Source organism: Limulus polyphemus, unplaced genomic scaffold (genome assembly GCF_000517525.1).
Source record: "Limulus polyphemus unplaced genomic scaffold, Limulus_polyphemus-2.1.2 Scaffold239, whole genome shotgun sequence".
Classification (NCBI taxonomy): Eukaryota; Metazoa; Arthropoda; class Merostomata; order Xiphosura; family Limulidae; genus Limulus; species Limulus polyphemus.
In genome coordinates, this window is record NW_013665849.1 from 502,986 (window position 1) to 523,549 (window position 20,564).

General features: G+C 33.2%; 1 long non-coding RNA gene across 1 annotated transcript in view; it reads left to right on the top strand.

The window, feature by feature from the left end:
• The window catches only part of LOC111085109, a 165,018-nt gene that overhangs the window by 67,346 nt on the left and 77,108 nt on the right, over positions 1–20,564 (top strand). The window contains exon 2 of the long non-coding RNA XR_002609958.1: positions 6,287–6,310. This is a non-coding gene — a long non-coding RNA (uncharacterized LOC111085109). The remainder of the gene's footprint in view (positions 1–6,286; positions 6,311–20,564) is intronic.

A 20,564-nucleotide genomic window follows, 5' to 3' on the forward strand; every position in this document is an offset into this window, starting at 1 on the left:
CAATTTTTAGCTTCTACACTTTCAAAATATAATACACTCTGACAAAGACTTGAACCAACTTAAAAAAATCTTAATGTAAGTCACCATAGCTCTGTATCTGGATAATATATACATATATATACTTTAAGTAGAAATAGCTATTATAAATAAGAACGCAAATTTAACGTATATCCATAAAACTATATCAAAAGCTACTGAGTCACAAGAAGAACATTACCATTATAATATGACTGAATATCGTAGTGTACATAACAATGATATTTTCAAACCCATAGGAAGAAAAGGGTAGATATTTATACAACAATTCAAATAGTTTAAGGATCGTTTTATATTTTTAATTCTATCTTCTAATTAGGAAAGTGCACAATCAATATTATCGTGTCCTGTTGGATTTGTATATCTGTTCAGAAGCTAAGCATATCAAGGAAATCGTTTATTAGAAACCCTATCAGTCAGGTCCAGTAATGAGGTAATGTAACAAAACTGACAGCTTGTTGAAAGCCTAAAGCCTTGGTCGACTTGATTGATGACCATAAAATATGGCACTAATGCAAATAGATGTACTAAAGGAAGGAAGACAGAAAGGACGACGAAGGATGAAATGGAAGTTTTTCTGGAGAATGCTGACAGAAAGAATCCATGCAACACCGTCTATCATCAGACAACGACAGCCGTATCTACATGCCAGCTTCACAAGGAACAAAATATAAGATGACAAATGTTGGACCTTTGACGTTTGCTAAGAACTCGATATACAATCCCACCTTTAGCTATTATTAACGCTCAACCCTAAGGGCTAGATATTTTTTATGTTCTTTTTTTTCTTAGGGAGCGTTGTCATCATGGAACCTTTTGAATAACAAATAACCGCCAATCTGACGTGTCTTCACTCATTTTAGATACCGACAAAGAATATATTTTCACAAGAAGAGGTCTGTAAGGACGATGTATCAATCGTCTAGTTTGATGGATTACACTGGATCGATCCGACTTTTATAACAAAACCATCTGATATCTTTGTCTTCATGGCGTTTTGCCACCACTGTTACTATGATGTAACAACATACTCAGAGATGGATGGTTTTTCTATAGATATTTAACTGTAAAAAAACTGCATATATATAATTAAAAGAAATTGATACATCATATTTCATATTCAAGATCTGGGAATAATTAGACTACCACCTAAACTGATTTAATACGCTTAAAAAACTTCAGATCTTAAAATCTCAAGCCCGACGTCTCCTCGATGTTGTACGATAAACCAAAGAGCAAAATAATAGCATTGAATATAACTTTCAGAACCAGTTCATACGTGCCTGCTGGAAGATGTGATGTGTTAGTTTCAAGTGTTCAAATTTATTATATAAAACTAGTTTAGTTTTCTTGGGAATTACATTTTATATTTATCACACTGATATTAAAGATGAAACTTCAATGTTCATTAAAATCCGGGTTTCGATACCCGTGGTGGGCAGAGCACAGATAGCCCATTGTTCATTCAAAGATATGTTCGACGTCAAATTTGTTTATATTTCTCGGATTAAGTGAAAATGAATTTTTCTAATGCACCTAGAGTTTTCAGATACTAATAAGCTTTGTAATAATATATTGTTTTAAATTGATTAATACATTAAAGTAAATACGCAAATTGATTTCGTGTTATTTGATAAACATGGTAAGGTTTCAACTTCACTTGTAAGACCAAAAAAGAATCCAACTGTAAATAACGTCAGAAGAACAAGAATAATCTAACACATTTTAATATTTTCTCCTTGGAGTAGTTATTCTTAGCTTAGTGATAACTTCTCCATCATACAAGCTCGTTTGTTTTGTTGAATTTCACGCAAAGCTACTTGCGAAATATCTGTGCTAGTCGTCCCCAGTTCTTAAATTATAGACTAAAGGGAAGGCAGATAGTTAACACTATCCTCCTCTAATTCTTGAGCTACTCTTTACCAACGAATAATAGAATTAACCATGACATCATAACGCCCCCACGGCCGGAAGGGCGAGCATGTTCAGTGATGGGACCACATTATAGGATTTAGAAGTGAGTCGAAACAAATCTAAGCGATAATAAATGGTTGTTTTATTTTTTTACTGGAGACTACAATTTATTAAGCAGAAGTAAATATAAAACTTTGATACTTTGTCGTCACAGACAGATATATAGATAGTTAGACAGATAATTAACATTAAGAAGGCATCAATATGGCTGCATTGTGTTCAAACTAGATTAACATTTAACTAAATAACCTAATGAACACAGTCACATCTGGTATCTGGCAAATAGAAATGCGAAGTAAATTATGTGTTGATTCTCTTCTTTGCGAAGTAAAGCTATGAGACTGAAAACAAAGGTAAGCATTCCTCATCAACACCACCATAGCAACTAATCATTTCACCCTGTGAGCAGAACCAGTCACGATGACAACGTGAGCCACACAATTCGCTTTTTGTAAACTAACTGGAGTAGTCTTTCACAGGGGCTAATCCGGTGGGCACTGATTCCCGACAAAAAATATGAAGACAGTGACTATCGTACATCACTATAAGCTACAGTTTAAGGCATTCTAATCTTTACAAGTGGATGCGTTAGAAAAATATACTCAATTAGCTATATCTTTAGCCAGGTTAACTCTCAGTTTTGCTCTAAGTACTCATTTTACCCTGATCGGAAGTTATTACTATTTACTATAGATGAAGTGTTTCAATTAGCTATATTATTAGCCAGATTAACTTTAATTTTGGTCTAAGTACATAGCTTACCCTGATCGGAAGTTATTACTATATATCATAGATGAAGTGTTTGAATTAGCTATATCTTTAGTCAGGTTAACTTTCAATTTTGCTCTGAGTACGTAGCTTACCCTGATCGGAAGTTATTATTACTACTACAGATTAAGTGTTTCAATTAAAATCAGAAATGTTTAATTTATAATGGTCAAATTTAAGTAAATATCAAAGCAGTTTTTGTTTGTACAGATTAAATTTTTATACGCATATCATGAATACATTTTAGTGACCTTTAAATGGTACCGATTTCAGAACGTAAGATCTACTCTCAGTCCTGAAGTTTTCCTTGCGCTCGAGCAACATTTGTTTGTTTGTTTTTAATTATGCACAAAGCTACACAAGGGCTATCTGTGCTCTGCCCACCACGGGTATCGAACCCCGTTTTCTAGCGTTGTAAGTCCGCAGACATACCGCTGTGCTACTGGGGGGGCTCGAGCAACATATATACATCAGAAGAACATGCGCTATGTTATTACAAATTCTGCTTAATCTGAGTCACATTTTTGCACCAGGATGAATGATTGTCATCATTAGGTGTTTGGAGGAACTTCGGAGAAACATTTTGTTGGTCATCAACAATATATTTTTTAACCGAACCATTTCTTATATTTACATACATATGAATTTTTCTATCAGACTTTTTAGTATCTGCTATTTCCAGATATTTTTAACGTTAATATTTTAGTTATAAAACTAAAGTATAATGATTTTCAGCAATACAGTTTACCAAAGTTATGTTTCAAATATTCAATAATATATATCATTAAATGTTTCTCAAATTTAAGAATACGAATCATCAAAGAAGCTTTATATAATACCGTCAAAATTTGTTACATTAAAAAAAAAAAAGTTGAAATATAGATTACATAAATTGCACAATGCTTGTTTTGGCGGCAATAAATCACGTGTTTCGAGGTTATATTTTGTAACTATCACATGTGTGATAGCTAGAATGTGTGGGTGTTTAAATTAATTTATTCAATTGAGCGTTCTCTTTATCAGTATAATGTTCAGAATGGATGACTGGGTTAGATTTTTACTGCTACGTTTATTTGTCTTTTAATTTGAAGGGAAAATGCAATTTTTCATTTATCTAATAATAGTAATAATGTTTAATCAAGTTTGTTTGTAATTGAGCACAAAGCTACACAATGGGGTATCTGTGCTCTGCCCACTACGAGTATCGAAACCCGAATTCTAGCGTTGTAAGTCTGCAGACATACCGCTGTGCTACTGGGGGGCGTTTAATCAAGACATCTTAGGTTTTTCCATACTTTTCGTATAAGCACGTAACTATTGTGATATACCAAATTTAAGAGATGATCTGTACCTAACGACCTCAGTGGTATCGACTGTAGACATCTGTTTTAATTTTGCTTCATTGTGCGCATGAACCTTCTCACTACTGGCTGCAAATAGTAAATTATAGTTTTAGTTATAGGACATTGTAGGCTTAATCACTCTTATCTGCTCTTTTTTTTTTCCTTTTACACATGTAAGTGAGCTTGCAATTTGAAATTTAAATCTTACAGACGGTGTATCACTACCGCTATACGGTTCCCACTTTTATAGATATCTATCTCTCTCACTGACGTATATTTTACCCTTCTCACATTGTAGGTCGTGCCCTAATTATATTTCCCGTCTTTTAGAAGGAACACTTTTTTATGTACAGTTGTCTGAAAAGCTGTTACTCACACACACGTACATGAATGTATATTGAAGGAGGTTTATTTGAAACAGTCAAAAATCGCTATAGTATAAATGTTCTTTCATGTATAGATTACTTCACTCATATTATTCCTATTTTTGTGTTTATCACGTATCAAGGTTTCCTACTAAGTTAGTAAACAGTATATAATGTACCTATTTTTTGTATAGATATTTCAGTTGTAATCTATAAGGCCGTAGTCGCTATAATATGACGATACCATTCGAATAGAACATGGTGGGACTTATAACCCCTTTATTTATAATACACAAACGTCATGACAGATCTTAGCAAATAATGATTGCCACAATCTGTATATAGGTCAATAGATGTTGTATTTGGTTGTAACGGCATTACAAAGCGACAAAATTTTGTCATTTCAAAATATATTTACCAGAAGTATCCAAAGAAAAGCATTTCACTTCCAAAATGTTTTAGAACAGGGGTCTCAGAGATATATTACTTTCCTTTAAAAAGGAGTTCTCATTTTATCATGTTCGCTTTGTTCACTCGCCACAGTCACGTTTGACGAAGTCATCAAGGAACTCGTGATAAAAACCACGAGCGAGTTGATGAGGCCGAAGCACGCCGCAGAGAAATTTTTAAAAGGAATTAGATAACGGCGGTTTTAGATTTCAACATAGGAGCGTAAATGCTCAATTTCGATAAAACGTGTTAAGTTGAAAATAGCAAAGACTACTACCCGCCTGTGCTGCTCCCTAATTGTTAAAGCAAAACGCGCATCACCCCGAAACTTTAACATTACATGATCAGAAGTGAGGTTATGCCAATATAAGGTTTTAGACGTATGAAAAAAAAAAAGAAAAAAAGAACGCATTTAGATCGGATGAGTGGAAAGTGTGATTTGATAAGTTAATGTAGTGTGGCAAGGTACAATAGCCTTGATTGATGGCGTGTCAACGAGAACATTTCTCCCAGTTGATGATTTCCTCTATCAGCGTTTATCTCGTGTGGGAAAAGGGGAACAGTGAATCACAAATTACCTAACTTGTACCGAGAGAATGCTATGGAATAACAACTACAGTAAATGTGGCCAGTCAGTATAAGAGCGTATAAATGTATTCGTTTCTCTGATAAGATACAATTTATTGCTTTTTATATTGTTGCTGTTAATGATGAACAAAAACTTAAGGGAATTATTCTGATCCTGAATTACCTTATAAAATTAATTTGCTTTTACACATTTTTTAAATACTCGTTTAAACGATCGAGTATGTGTGTGTTTTTCTCATGGCAAAGCCATATCGGGTTATCTATTGTGTCCTCCGAGTGGAATCGAACCCCTGATTTTAGCGTTGTAAATCCGTCGACTTACTGCTGTCCCACCGGAGGATGTTAAACGATCGAACTAACGATCATCTCCAGATGCAAGAGTTGAAACTCCAAATTAATTAAAACGGTTAATAACAACCATCAGCAGATTCTGTTAGGTTTAATTGTGAAACCAGTAAACACTAGAAACTAATATAAAATCAGATTAACATAACATTTCTCATACACAGATTTTTTTTCAAGAAACTCTGCTGCAAAGATATTTTACATATTCCTACAAAACTAAGAACTAATACACTATGAAACGCTTAAAAGCATACTAATAATTCAAACTATTAGCTCAAATCGTTCACAACAACGAGAAAATGTTTTAATATAGTGATATAAAATAAACTCTAAACTTTTTCGTCTTTGTATATATATCATAGAATGTCCAAAATGCATTCATAATTTGTTTTTAATAAAATTATGTATTTATTTCAGGCCTTTTGATGCTGTGCACTATAGGTAAGTCGTTTTTCTTCAGTAAATTAAAGGTTCTTTTAGACATCATTTCACTTAATTTGTTTGTTGTTGTACTTGAGGTAACATATGGAGGCGAAAATTAAATTCTTAACTTTTTTTGCAAATAAACAATTTTGTACACAATTCTTTGAAATCGAAGCCCCGCCTATTTAACGTCCCATCGAAATGACATTTGTTTCAATTTAAAGTTAGTTTTTTTTCTGTCTCTTTCTGATAATAAACTAAAATTTAGTGAACCCAGTGTCTATAGGTGGCAAATCTGACGGAAACTGGAGACATGTGCCCCAACGATTGACGCAATAGCGAAGTGGGTATTAGAGACTCGTATATAATTATGTGGGAAAGTCGCTGTTTCAATTTTGAATTCAATGGTCGTGGTTAAAATAGCAAATAAGGTGCTCGAAAATTCAAGTTCGTTCCACCACCTGTGCTGCCAGTATCTACAGTACCTTAAGTTACAAATCATTATATCCATTTCTTTACTTGTTTCTCAACATGATTGTTTGTCATGCAGTCGTCTGAGTTAAAACCCTTTCTTTCTTTTTTTTTAGAATAAAATAAATTAACTGTACACGGGATAACATTCAACTAAATAGGAAACCGGGCCCTTAAGTTCTAATGATCTACATTTTTCAACGTTTTATTAATGGATAAACGTTGTCAAAAGCAGCCACAATATATCTAGCAGTACAATCGTTATCATCTTGTCTGAATGTGACACATATCTATTCGTAATTCTTCATCTAATGTTATAAATTCTTTTTCTAATGGGGTTTTTTCTATACACACAAGCTGTAATATTTTCTTTATCTATTAAAGCTATCTAAAGCATTTGACATTTTGGTTTACCAAACAAGTTTATTCTAAAATAAATACGTGACATTAATGACCAACTATAGTTAAAAAAAGTAGTTCTTTAGTGGTCACATTAATCCTGACTTGGTTCATTTAAATGGTAATGTAACTTATCTCGTCGTATGCGTCTAAAATCATTGAGATATCTAAAGCATTTCTAAACCAATGTTTTTGTAAACATTTTTGATAATGTGCATATAGAATTAAGCACAGCTCAACTTTAGTTATTTTGCTTTGAAGTGCACCTGTTATAAACAAGTAAATATTGTAATTATCAAGTGGAGTAATAATAAAACATATACATCTAGTAATAATTAAGCTCAGCTTGCTTGTAATGTAAATAAATTTAGATGTACATTTGTATAACTTTTTCTCGTGACAGTTGAGGTGAATGTATTGGTTTCGTCCGTGAAGTATTATTATAATTATATTTTGTTGTGCTTACGATGGTCCCTAGTGATGAAAGGAAAGGAAATAATAATAATAATAATAATACACTTCTTTCAGTGATAAAAATAACCAAAATAATGGACTTCTGAAATCTATAAATCCTTATTAGTGAAGCTTAAACTGAAAATAACGTATGCTACTGGTTTAAAGTATGTGGAACTAAACTTATAGCTATTAATTAATTAATTACTTATAGCTATTAATTAATTTATTACATATAACTATTAATTAGTTTATTACTTATAGCTATTCATTTTTACTTATAGCTATTAATTAATTTATTCATGCGAGGGAACGTCATTGAATAATTGACTCTCTCTCAATACTAAAAATTCCAAAAGGCACGAGAAACGAGATTTTCGCCCCCCCCCAGTGTAACAGCGGCATGTGTATGGACACAGTACGCTAGAAACCGGGTTTCGATACTCGTGGTGGGCAGAGCAAAGACAGCCTATTGTGTAGTTTTGTGCTTAACTTCAAAGAAACAAACAATTCAAAACAAACGAGTTTTTGCCTTCATGTTTCTATACTTAGTGTTTGTTTGTTTGTTTGTTTATAATTAAGCACATAGCTACACAATGGACTATCTGTGCTGTGCCCACCAAAGATATCGAAACCCGGTTTCGAGCGGTAAAAGCCCGCAGATGTACCGCTGTGCCACTGGGGGCTATACTTAGTGTCATTTTGAAAAGGCTGTAAAAAAAAGCGATAAAAAGTCGAAATTTTAAGGCAAAAAATTTCAATTTGCATTGTATATCAATGTTAGTTTGGTTTGTTTGAATTTCGCGAAAAGCTACACGAGAACTATCTGCAGTAGCCGTCCTTATTTTAGCTGTGAAAAATTAGAGGGAAGGCGGCTAGTCATCACCATCCACCACCAACTCTTGGGCTACTTTTGTACTAACGAATAGTTGGATTGACCGTAACATTATAACGCCTTCACGGCTGAAAGGGCGAACATGTTTGGTGGGACAGGGATTTGACCCGCGACCCTCAGATTGCGAGTCAAGCGCCCTAACCACCTGGCCATGCAGAGCAATCAATGTTAGTAATGTAGACAAAGTGGCACAACAAGTTACATCAGGACTTCTTTTAAAGACATTTTCAGAAAGTGTGCTGATAAACTTACTAGTTTCTTATGGGCTACTACCTTCTTTCTAATGAAGGATTCGGCACATGATCCAAAATATTGTCTCTAAACCAGAAAGAAAGGAAACTCTTCAACACAATGTCAGAATGTTTCGAGTTCTTATTTGCCTGTCATTCAATTGTGAATGTGAAGTTGATGAAGAGTTAAGAAAGGAAACTATAGTCCCAACATCTGCAGTAGAATTAGGTCCATATGTCAAATAATACTGCCAAATTGTAAGTAATAAACAGTAAAAAATATAATATTACAATATGAAAAAGAGTTGTCTCTAATGATTAACAGAGAGCGAATAAGGCAAATTTATTTGGTGCCATTTAATGATCATTATTACTTTCGTTCTAAATTCGCTGTTTTCAGATTATGTGTTTCAAAAAGGATAGAAAGTGTTAATAATGGTTGGAGACGGCTTGGATGGGTAATGAAGAAAAACTTTAATATGAGTTTAACATAACAGTAAATGTACAACGTTTCGACAAGGTTTTGTCATCATCAGGTCTCAAAGTGGGTTCCTCGTCATCGAAATAGAAAGTGTTAACTCTTGAGGTACCAAGTAAACACTTCCTGTAAGAATTATTATTACTGTACACCCAATTTCCACTACATTTCTACACCCCAGTGGCACAGCGATATGTCTGCGGACTTACAACGCTAGAATCCGTTTTTCGATATCCGTGGTGGGCAGAGCACAGATATCCCATAGTGTAGCTTTGCGTTTAATTAGAAACAAACAAACAATACTACATTTCTATGATGGAGGCTGTTTCGACCCTCATGCTTCTTGTATGATCTTATGAGTATCTAGACGTTTTTATCATTCTGATTACTGTTCGAACGATTCTCTGTTACACGTAATGCAAGATTGCCAAGATACTTATTTTAAGGTATCTATTGCAGGAAGCCTGGGTGTATTTATGAAACGTTGTTTGCGTACAAACCGAAGATTATCAGTATCAGATATACTAGTTTTTGCAACAACAAAGTTTTAATTATAGAGACCTTCATTTCCTTCAGGATTATTACGAGTCGTTTGGCTAGTCAAAATGTGACATTGATAGGCCTATATGTGCCAAAAAATAGAAAAAATATATATATAGTTTTCTTAAACGACACTTTATCACGAAGCACTTTTTGACAGTTTGACTGCAAATCTTGTCTAAGATTTAACAAAAAGAAATAAGTGCACAACAGCTAAACTAATATACTGATAATTAATTTTTATTAATAAAAAAAACATTAAAAGTAATAAGAAAATACTAAATAAGCATATTGATAAATGGCATGTCTAAATTGTGGATGTGCTGATGATTATAAGTTTTCCTTATATTTTAGTGATTCGTGATCTTGCACTTCTTAGTATTCAAAGTCTGGTTAACATGCTTTGAATACTAACTTTGTCTAATGAGTTGTTGCAACAGAATATAACAGCATTGCCAAAAATTGTAAGATGTAAATTTTCTGAATTATAGATATATACACATAAAACACGACATTGTACTTCAAGAAGCGATGTTAATCAACGAACTTAAATCGATTTCATATTAGTTTCATTGACATGTATTTTTCTTTAATGTTCTCATGGTTAAATCAGATACGGTTCTCCCATACCTCACTATTTTCTGTCTCTAGTTTTGACAATCTCTCGTAATGCGCTAACATTTATGTAATTAGGTAACATAAAGACGAAAAAATAAACTTTAGTATTTATAATTATGTAAATGTTCAAACGACTTCAAACGTCTTAAACTATATAGTATACACTTTTTATTTAACGAACATGGTTAAAATTCATAATACTTTCCTTTCATAAGAAATGAAATTATCGCTGTTATAACTTTAAACTGGAATTCACAATAAGTACAATAAATTATTTAAAAGATCTGATTGGCTATATAAAGCGGTGTTTAAGTACTGAATCAAGTGTTTTATAGGATAGCTTTTTTTTAACTAAAACGAGCATTTGCTTATACAATTGGAATCGAGTTATGACTATAGGATTCAAATCACAAAGTCACTTGTTAACTTTAGCTGATAAAATGCCGCAAAGAGATGGAATGTATCAAAACAATATTTTGACTATGTTTGGTTTTACTTAGGTAGTGTGATACCCCGGAAAATTTATCGCTTTTGGGAAGGGCATATAACATGCAAAATATTTATACACTCAGATCATAAAGATGTGTTAGATCGGGAATTCAGAATTTCCAAGAAGAGGATATCGTTTGTGTTTAATGGCATTAGAAAACAAAGGAATATGGACGAACTTGGGATATCAGGACCATCCAAAAGAGACCTGCAACAAGTCGTACCCATCCATGGTAAGTAAAGTGTGGTAAGTAAGGTGAGAATCCATGAACACAAAATACAGTAACAAAAGACATCCACACGTCCCAAGCAACAATATAAAACACAATCAAGAAAGATCTTCTTCTAGAAACGAGGCCAACAGGGTATAGATTCATCAAGATAAGGCTTTCAGTCATATCTCTAATTCAACCGTCTCACCAATAGGCAGCTGGAGAATTAAAGGATATTCATGTTATTCCTTACGAAGGCATACCGTTCAAGTTGCCAGACGTATCTCCCATGGATTTCTGTACGAAACTGTTGAAACGGGCAATAGGAAACGGTCACTTTCTTACATTAGATGGATTATAGAAAGCCCACAAGGAAGAACCATGTGGTTTGGTCATTACAACTTTACGATGAAGACTTTTGTAATGGAAACTACACTGCAGAGATATTGTCAAGCTGCATATGGTGATATGAACTCTAACGACGAAGTAAGATTCAAAGATCGTTTTAATATAACGTACTGAATCCTTTGTAACACCTCTCGGACCCGGACTTTCAAAATAAGTGAGACCTTTCTTCTTATAATTAACACTACGTAAAGCAAATAACTGTAATCCCTCTATTACAATTTGATGGTTTTCGTTTTGCCCGCTGAATATTTTTGGCAATGTGGGAATATATCTTTTATTCATATGCTAAATTCGTCACAAAAAAGCCAGATGCTGATAAAAAAGAAGGGTATATAAAGCATGCAAGATAGATGTATAGAACCTCTAAAGCAAATTCAAATAGACGAATAAATTACCAGTAGATTAACATTAAAAAGTTGTCTCTATAGATTTTTAAGATGAATATAAATTTGAAGTTTAACGTCAATCGATTTTTGAATTTCTATCAGATAAAGATAAAACCTATACAGGGGTTAATCAAACTCTACAAGGACGATTTGCATATGCTAATACTATTGTTGCAGATGTGAACCGTGACGTCACAAACGATATGTTTAGTACATATGAATTTGGCTTTTAGCGAATTCCTGGCCATTCAACAATGCAATACTGTCATGGTTACCCATATCTTTATTGGAAAGTGTAACAGCTCTCTTCCAGAAAGGATTTTTAACTAACATTTTGTTGAACAATATAGAATCAAAAGGACACTACATTTTTAAAGAAGGGAGACTTCAATGTTCTCCTTGGAATCAGAAAAACTCGAACGTTAGTGCCCTTATGACAGCAACAGGCCTTGTAAACTACATTTCAAGTCAATTCCGAAGCATAGCCCTCATTCACAAAGTTAGGTGACTATTATTAGAAAATAAAGTCCGACAGTCCCAAAAGCCGTAAAGCGAACTATATCTCAAAAAAAATTACAAAGAAACAAAAAAAGAATTTAAAGATGACCAAGACTTACATTCTTTCAGCCACATCTCGAACTTAACAACTGCTTTGATGTTTGAAGAAACTGGAACTACAGAAATGTTACTCCACTATACACCTGAAAAATCCCCCACTGCAGCTCCATGGACTGTTGTGTCTTTTGGTCTTTAAGCGTAGTCTCGGAAGTTGGCCTCCAAGTGTAGTGGAGGGCCTAGGGAAAGTTAACCAAAGTGTGTTGTCTAAGATTGATCTCGCCGCCCTTTGCACAAGCTTGTTGAAATAGAAGTTGCGGTGTTGCACCATAGTGCTATCAGACTAAATTCAAATTGCGAAGGAGGAAATACATCCGAAAGCAACATGGGGCCTGTAACAACAATTCTTGTAAACTGCAATTATCCTTTATGTTGGTTTGTATAAAAACGAAATTAATTTTCCATTAAAGCTAATGAAAAGTATAATATGACAAAAAAAAACGTACAACGTATAATGGAATTTTTGAAATGTGTTAATTTGATTATTAAAAAGACGACAACAAAAGTACATGTTACAAGTAAATAGAGATTAATGCACTGGAAAATATTTCACACTTAAATGACAAAAAGTTTTAGCATAATGGGTATTGGAGTCAAGAACCAAAGGTAAATTATATCAAACGAAACTTAATTGACTACAAATTGAAATGTTTACAAACACTATTCTTTAGAGAATTGAGAAGATCGGGCGTTTTGAAGGATTGCAAAACTAACTAAGAGTGAAAATGAAAAAAATCATTAAATAAAAGAGAATTTCAGATAAAATTTCTTATTAAAACAAACTTCTAGAGAAACTTTTATGGTACGTTATAAGAGGGAAGAATATCCTAACAATATAATAAAGGACCATGCAGTTTTTAAGACATCACTTTAAACTTTGATAACGTCTGTTCTAATAAATCTATCAAAAACAGCGTCAAATTTTGTGGGTTTTTTTTCCTTAAAGTGCTGTGTCATGAAAAATACACTGTAATGTTTTCAGTTGTATAAATGAGCGCATAATCTTCGATGTATATACATACAAATGTCTTGAAGTAAGCCTATTTATCTTCTAAGGGAGTGAGCATAAACTTTTTTAAAGAGAATAAGTAGTTTCGTTAAAGGTATGGCTCACTTTGTTTCTATCTTTAGACAAAAAGCAATTTTTTAGCAGCTTGGATGATTTATGTTTGTCTTGTTTGTGAACATATGTCTTGAAACAGAGCCATAAAGCTAATCGAGTTGTGCTTCTTCAGCGTGTAATAAAATTAATCAATGCTTTTATTCAGTCACTGGTTTACCGTAGCTGTGAAATAGCCCGTCTTTCTAGATCCCCGGTTCTTTAAAAGTCATCAACCACTTCACTTGGAGCAATGTCTTTCGTCGTGAAAGGAATTAGAAGCACTTCAGCTTTATCTGGTTCTTTACACGATGTCAGCAGACGCAGTAGATACTCTGAAAACATCAAATATTGTGAGTAGTGTAACCAGTTTTTTCACATCATTTACGTAAGTGCTTGGAAACACAGCCTTTACATCACAATTCTTCAGTCTAAACAGACATCTTATTTCTTGGGAAAAGGGCGATATGGAATTTGTCTCTGGCCTACTTATTCATAATTCGTGTAATGCAGTTTTTTTTCCACATTTTTTACATTTTTATTTCTTCTTCGTGATCAGGATGGATTCGGCTGAAACCTCTTCTATTCATTTCAGCACACCGGCAGTTACTAGTGAAAGATTTTACATCTATTTTGGTGTTTTACAATTTTAACAAATATACTTTTAGTGTTTTGGGGTTATATTTTTTATTCGATTCACGTCATCCAATTAACAAGGAACCACCAACAGTTTATGTTGTGAAATATGATATGTCAGGTAAGAACTTCAAGGAATCTTTGCAGATGCAAATTCCAATTTCTGTCCCCTTTGTAATTTTGTTTTCCTTTAACCATAATTATATATATATCTGTCCTTTATGAATATAATGATTGCATTTTATTTGCCAGTTTGGAAACTTTGTCAAGAATAAAACTTCTCGCCTGTCCACTGAACTACAGATATCATTTTGATTAGTTGCATATCTGCAGTCAAAAAGAAACGGCCCACCTGTTTAGAAGATGTCATACTGGTCTCAGTATAAAAGCCGAAACGTCGTCCCCTTTTCATTCCAACAGGCAGTTACAGCCCATTAAAGTTTTCAAACTAGCTTTATCAGAACCCACACACAAACTATGCTGAGACATCTTTTGCGATGATAATAGCATGAACACTGCATCACATAGACTACACAGCACAGCTTGTTCGAATATTGCCAATTTATCGAAAAGTATGGCTTCTATTGATTTAACGGATTACGGTAACGAATGCCACATTCATCACAAATACGCTCAGTCACATTGAGATCCAATGATTGCGGTAGCCAAAGGATATGAATGAAGTCACTGTTGCCCTCTTTGAACAAATACTACACTTTTACTTTATCATCTTTAAAGATTTCTTGTTCATTAGGGTAGAAATGCAGCATTGTGAGGTGGACAAAATTGGCAACAGTTACCATCTGGGCGTTTGTCGCTCTCATAAAAGAACGGCAAGACCTATCGTTTGCTATGAGAAAGTTCTCCACATAATAATATATCATCTTTAGCAGCTTCCAGATCGTAAACACAGTAAACAGAGTTAAGTGCCTCAAGAATTTTTGTCAATATTTTTATTTCACCATTACTACAGAAAAGAATGAAATAAGATTTATCAGACCACATCATACGCTTCTACAGCACTCGTTGTCTACAGTATGCACTCTAATCAACAACTGAAATTGGCTTTTCTGTTTACGTCTGAATTATGCAGTTTTCGGACTTGTTATCATATACAATATCGTAGTTTCGTAATTTCCTTCACATATTACGGTTAAAGATAGTCGAATTTTCAATCTTGATTGCTGGTGAAAAAATTGGTCAAACTAGACAAAGTCTAACGCTTATTCACTTCAAACTGTTTTTTCCCTCGGCCTGTTATTAGCGGTTGGTGGTCACAGTTTTTTCCTAGTGGAAACACATTTCTTACGATTACTACTACTGTTAAGCTCTACAGATGTCCTTAAAAGACTAGATAAAGAAACGGTCTTTAATAAGGGCGCTACATTACCTGAATCAATTTATTTTGCATAGGTAAATAAAATGAATATTTTCCAAATGAGGGGCTCCTAATAAAGTGGTCTTGTCAGAGTACCTGAATATAAATAACTTATTGAAAAATATTAGGATCGTGTTGTATTTTTAAACATTTTATGTCTAAACTATTAAAAGGATATAAATTCATCCATTAATTCTTCTGAAAGGTTTACGTTTTGACTTCAACTCATTTTGTAGGAATAACTTTCTTTTTTAACTCGGAATATGTTTTGATATATAGGAATGCGTTTTACAAGTCTTGTTTTAATTATAGATTTTATAATAACAAAGCATTTTGATTCATTTAAGTCATTAGCTATATTTCTAGCAGGTTAAATTAAGTTGTAAAAAGATTGATGAGTATCATACGCTAAGGAAACCGATATTAGATAAGGCCAGTAAAAACAGACATAGAATAAATGTCAATGAAAAGAATAATAAGTAAAGATGGATAAATTATATATGATATAAACTAATTAGCAAATTTCAAATGTCAAAAAAAGTATTATTTATCGTTTGATATAACAAAAGTGTTTTTAATCTTCTTTGGCACTAAATAGATAATCTACCACAGATAAAGAGATCAGTTTCTAAATATTTATAAGACCACTATTACTGTTTTGGTTGACAATGCATGAATGAAAACAGAATTAATTCACGTTCAAGCCATTGAAAAAACAAATTAAAACTAACTTAAACTTATTGCTATTATTTTGAGCTGATGGTAGATTAGGGTAATAATGTGAAATTCATTGCATGTTTATTCAGTGTTATTCTTTTTTAAAAAGTAAGGTATTAATGCATTTAAACACGTAGACAACACAAATTACTATATTTGGAGTTACATGACAGCCAGGATAGTTTATTTTATTAAATAATATGTAGAGAGAATAGACGATTTTTTTGAAAAATATATAGAGAGAGGCATAACACCCAAGACAGATGATTTTATTGAAAAATATGTAGAGGGACATAACACCCAGTAAAGATAATTTTATTGAAAATAAAATAGAGATGGACATAACTCCTAGGATTGACGATTTGAATTAAATTTATCTTTAGTTTTGACACAGAACCGTTGATGCCTGATCTCTCATTACTGAAAAAAAAGAGATGTGTTTTGCTAGTGTATGTGTTTTCTTATAGAAAAGCCGCATAAGCCTATCTGATGTGTTCACCGAGGGGAATCGAACCCCTGATTTTAGCATTATAAATCCGAAGACTTACTACTGTCCCACCAAGGAAAGAAATGCTGTACAGCGAATATAAAAATGCTCAACAGTTGACAATGGTATCATAACAGCTTAAAATAACAAATACATAGTTGGAGGGTTATATTGGCAAAGTTACCAAGAATTTAATAAAGTTTTGGTGTAACAAGATATGTAGTTAATCTCTGTTTAGAAACGATGTGTAACATAAGTTGGTAATTTACATATCTCTGTGGGTTAGAGCAATAAACTTATGATTTATAGATGTAGCTTAATTGCAATCTGTATTGTGGGTCAAGAAGATAAACTTTCCGAAGTAAATTATGACGTGTGCTGTTTTCAGTCGGATGCTTCGGTTTGACCTCATTCTTCTAACCGCTAACGTTCGAAAATAATAACATAATAAGGTGTAAATAGACTTATATCACTGGAAACAGCAAGGCAGTGACTGTGAAATAGAAATGAAATTGTGAATATTTTGTTAATAGCACGCTGTATCAATATTGAACTAAATAGAAAGAAGCCGTGGACGCCCCATAATCTTAAATCATAATCATTAAAAACTATTATTATTTTCACGCATACTGAAAAGAAAGATCTTGTTGCATCTAAGCAGAGTAAACAGACAATGCTCTAAAAACAGAAAAAAAACTAAATACATGAACAAGGCTTAGCTTCTTTACCCGTTTTGTTAGCATTTATTTGTAAATTTTCTTTTATTTTATTTATCGCTCATTTTGATAGTAGCAAACACTTTAGAATGTCACAAGCATTATAAATGAAAAAACAAATCTGATAAACTTCGTTTGGCTATTTAAGAGGTAGGGATTTTTTACGTTCACTGTATTGTTTGTTTGTTTTGAATTTCGCGCAAAGCTATACGAGAGCTGTCTCTAATATAGCAGTGTAAGATCAGAGGGAAAGCATCTAGTCATCACCACCCACCGCCAACTCTTGGGCCACTCTTTTACCAACGAATAGTGGGATTAACCGTCAAATTATAACGCCTCCATGGTTGAAAGGACAAGTATGTTTGGAGAGACAGATAAAATATGTTTATGATCATACCTTAGCTTCATGTATGATCAGAAATATTAACTGATTACTTGGTGGAAGTGCCGGAAACTGTTACAAATTTCTTAATAGATCTGAAACTTTATGTGTACGCTTTGTAAATCTCTTTGTATGTCAGATGATACACATAAATCTTTATGTTTTTATTGCGTTAAAGACAACATTTTATATATATTTATATTTGTCGATTTTTGTATGCGGATGTATTTGTAGTCTGGCCTTTTTTTTACCAACAGTATGGAGTCCTAAAAAGAACTACATTGTCCAATGGGAAAGACAATATGTGATCTGAAGGAAGTCTTTCTTGTCCCAAGATTAAAGACGTAATTTTTTACTAGATAGCTATTAATAGTTTTTGCCTTAATTATTAAGGTTATTTGTATAAGTAGCCCATAATATTGTTGGTTTTGAATTTCGCACAAAGCTACACGAGGGCTATCTGCGCTAGCCGTCCCTAATTTAGCAGTGTAAGATTAGAGAGAAGGCAGCTAGTCATCACCACCCACCTCTTGGGCTACTCTTTTACCAACGAATAGTGGGATTGAACGTAACATTATAACGCCCCCACGGCTGAAAGGGTGAGCATATTTGGTGTGACGGGGATTCGAACCCGCGACCCTCAGTTTGCGAGTCGAGCGCCCTAACAACCTGGCCATGCCGGGCCTTAGATAATGGTAGTCTCCAGTTGATCATGAGCCGGTAATATTACAGAAGCTTACCGGGGACTGCTTTGTTATAGATAAATGTCAACTTTGTAGTGGACATTTTCAGTCTATATAATAGTGATGCCAGTAGCTCACATATATTACTTAATTTCAAAGTGTGTGTTTGAATTTTCTTATACATAAAATCGTGTCTCAAATTACCTCTGAATTGTGAAAATGGCTCCAGTTAGGCTTAAGGCACTGCTCTCTCAAAATCTTCCGGAGTAACTTGGAACATTAATTGATGAAAAAGCTCACTCAGTGTGTTCGCTATAACCAATTGGTTGCCATTTTTGGAAAACTGCTTCCATACACTAAAGAGATGTAATAATTCTATTTTAATTCACACAGTACCTTTTGGGTCATGTCGAAAACATCAAGAGATATAACTGAAGTAACTTCAGCTAATAGTACACTAATTGTTAACTCAAAAGTAGAAGCTCATGCTCTGGCGTGATATAATAAGACAGCTAAGATTATAAATCAATCATTGTGCCAAACCTAGCATAATGATAGTTGAATAGAGCTTTACATTTGCTGTAGACCAAATTGCAAGATCCACTGGATACATTTATATTAAGATAGACAATTATTATGTAACAATATACCTTAATTTGGTTATAAAACCATTTGATAATTATCATTCTAACGATGTTAACCAAAAATATTAAACCCATTCATTGACGCAACCTATTGCTCGTGTTTCTTAGAAAAGAAAGAAAACTAAAACATTGTTGAGTGATTTTTTTCAATGACTAATCTAAAACATTATAACTCTATGATAAAATATATTAACAAGAGAGGTATATCAATATTTAGGACTATTATCTATATTTGAATATATTTATTGTTTGTTATTTCTTATATTTTTTACCTTCTATTTTCAAACAAAACATGTTTGCTGATTGCAATTACATGTACAATTTTGAAAAAGTCATCTGCAATTGAATTAAACGCAAACAAAATTAAAAGCTATCTATCTGTCTGACTGTTGTATAGCGGAAAGTTGGATAAGTTAATTATTAAATCAATAGTGGAGGTTCAAGAGGTCTAAATGGCAGGTAACCTGATTCAGATGACAAGAAGTAGTGATCATTACATTAGAAGAACTAAATATCTATGTAATTAAAATAACAATATGTGTCAGTAAGTTCTTGCGTTAATGCGTGCTAGCTCACATGGAATCCCAATATTCCTGATGACTAATTGTACGGTGGTACTTTTACATTTACAAGAATACACACAAGTAAACGACGTTTAACGTGCATTGTTTTATATGAGTGCAAGACTACGACGTTTATAACATTAATTTTAAAGACAATTACTCCGTAACATAAACAAACATTCAAGGAAACACATTAAGTTAATTCTTTACCTTTCTGTGACTTATAAATAAGGCAATATTATTATATTTCAAAACAAATTCTAACAGGTGCCTAATAACCGATAATTAAGCTTAAAGTTTAAATACGCTGTGTACACGAAGCACGAGTTTATTGCTATGTAATCATTGCCACAATTTCATTCATTTTCGATGCATTACAGCTGACACAATGCGCGAAAGAAAAGAATTACAGGTTTCAGGTGATATACAAATGCAATTTAGGCATATATATACACACAAATTTGCAAAAAAAAAAACAAAAAAAAACATGATAACAGTTTATTTTTAAGCTTCTTGATACTATTTAAAAATTCACTATTTTACAAGTATTAAGTATTATATGTTTTCAACTATTTCAGTACAGGCGCCTAAAAATCGACAATTAGGCCTAAACTTTAAATATGCTTTGTACGCGAAGAATATGCTAGGAGAATAAACTATTACACCGCAAGCAAAAGTACCCGTCCCCAGTGACGGGAAAAGTTTAAGTTAATCTATCAATTTAAATCATCTCATGGACTTGGTTTCACCCACCGCGAAAAGTATTGTTGAGG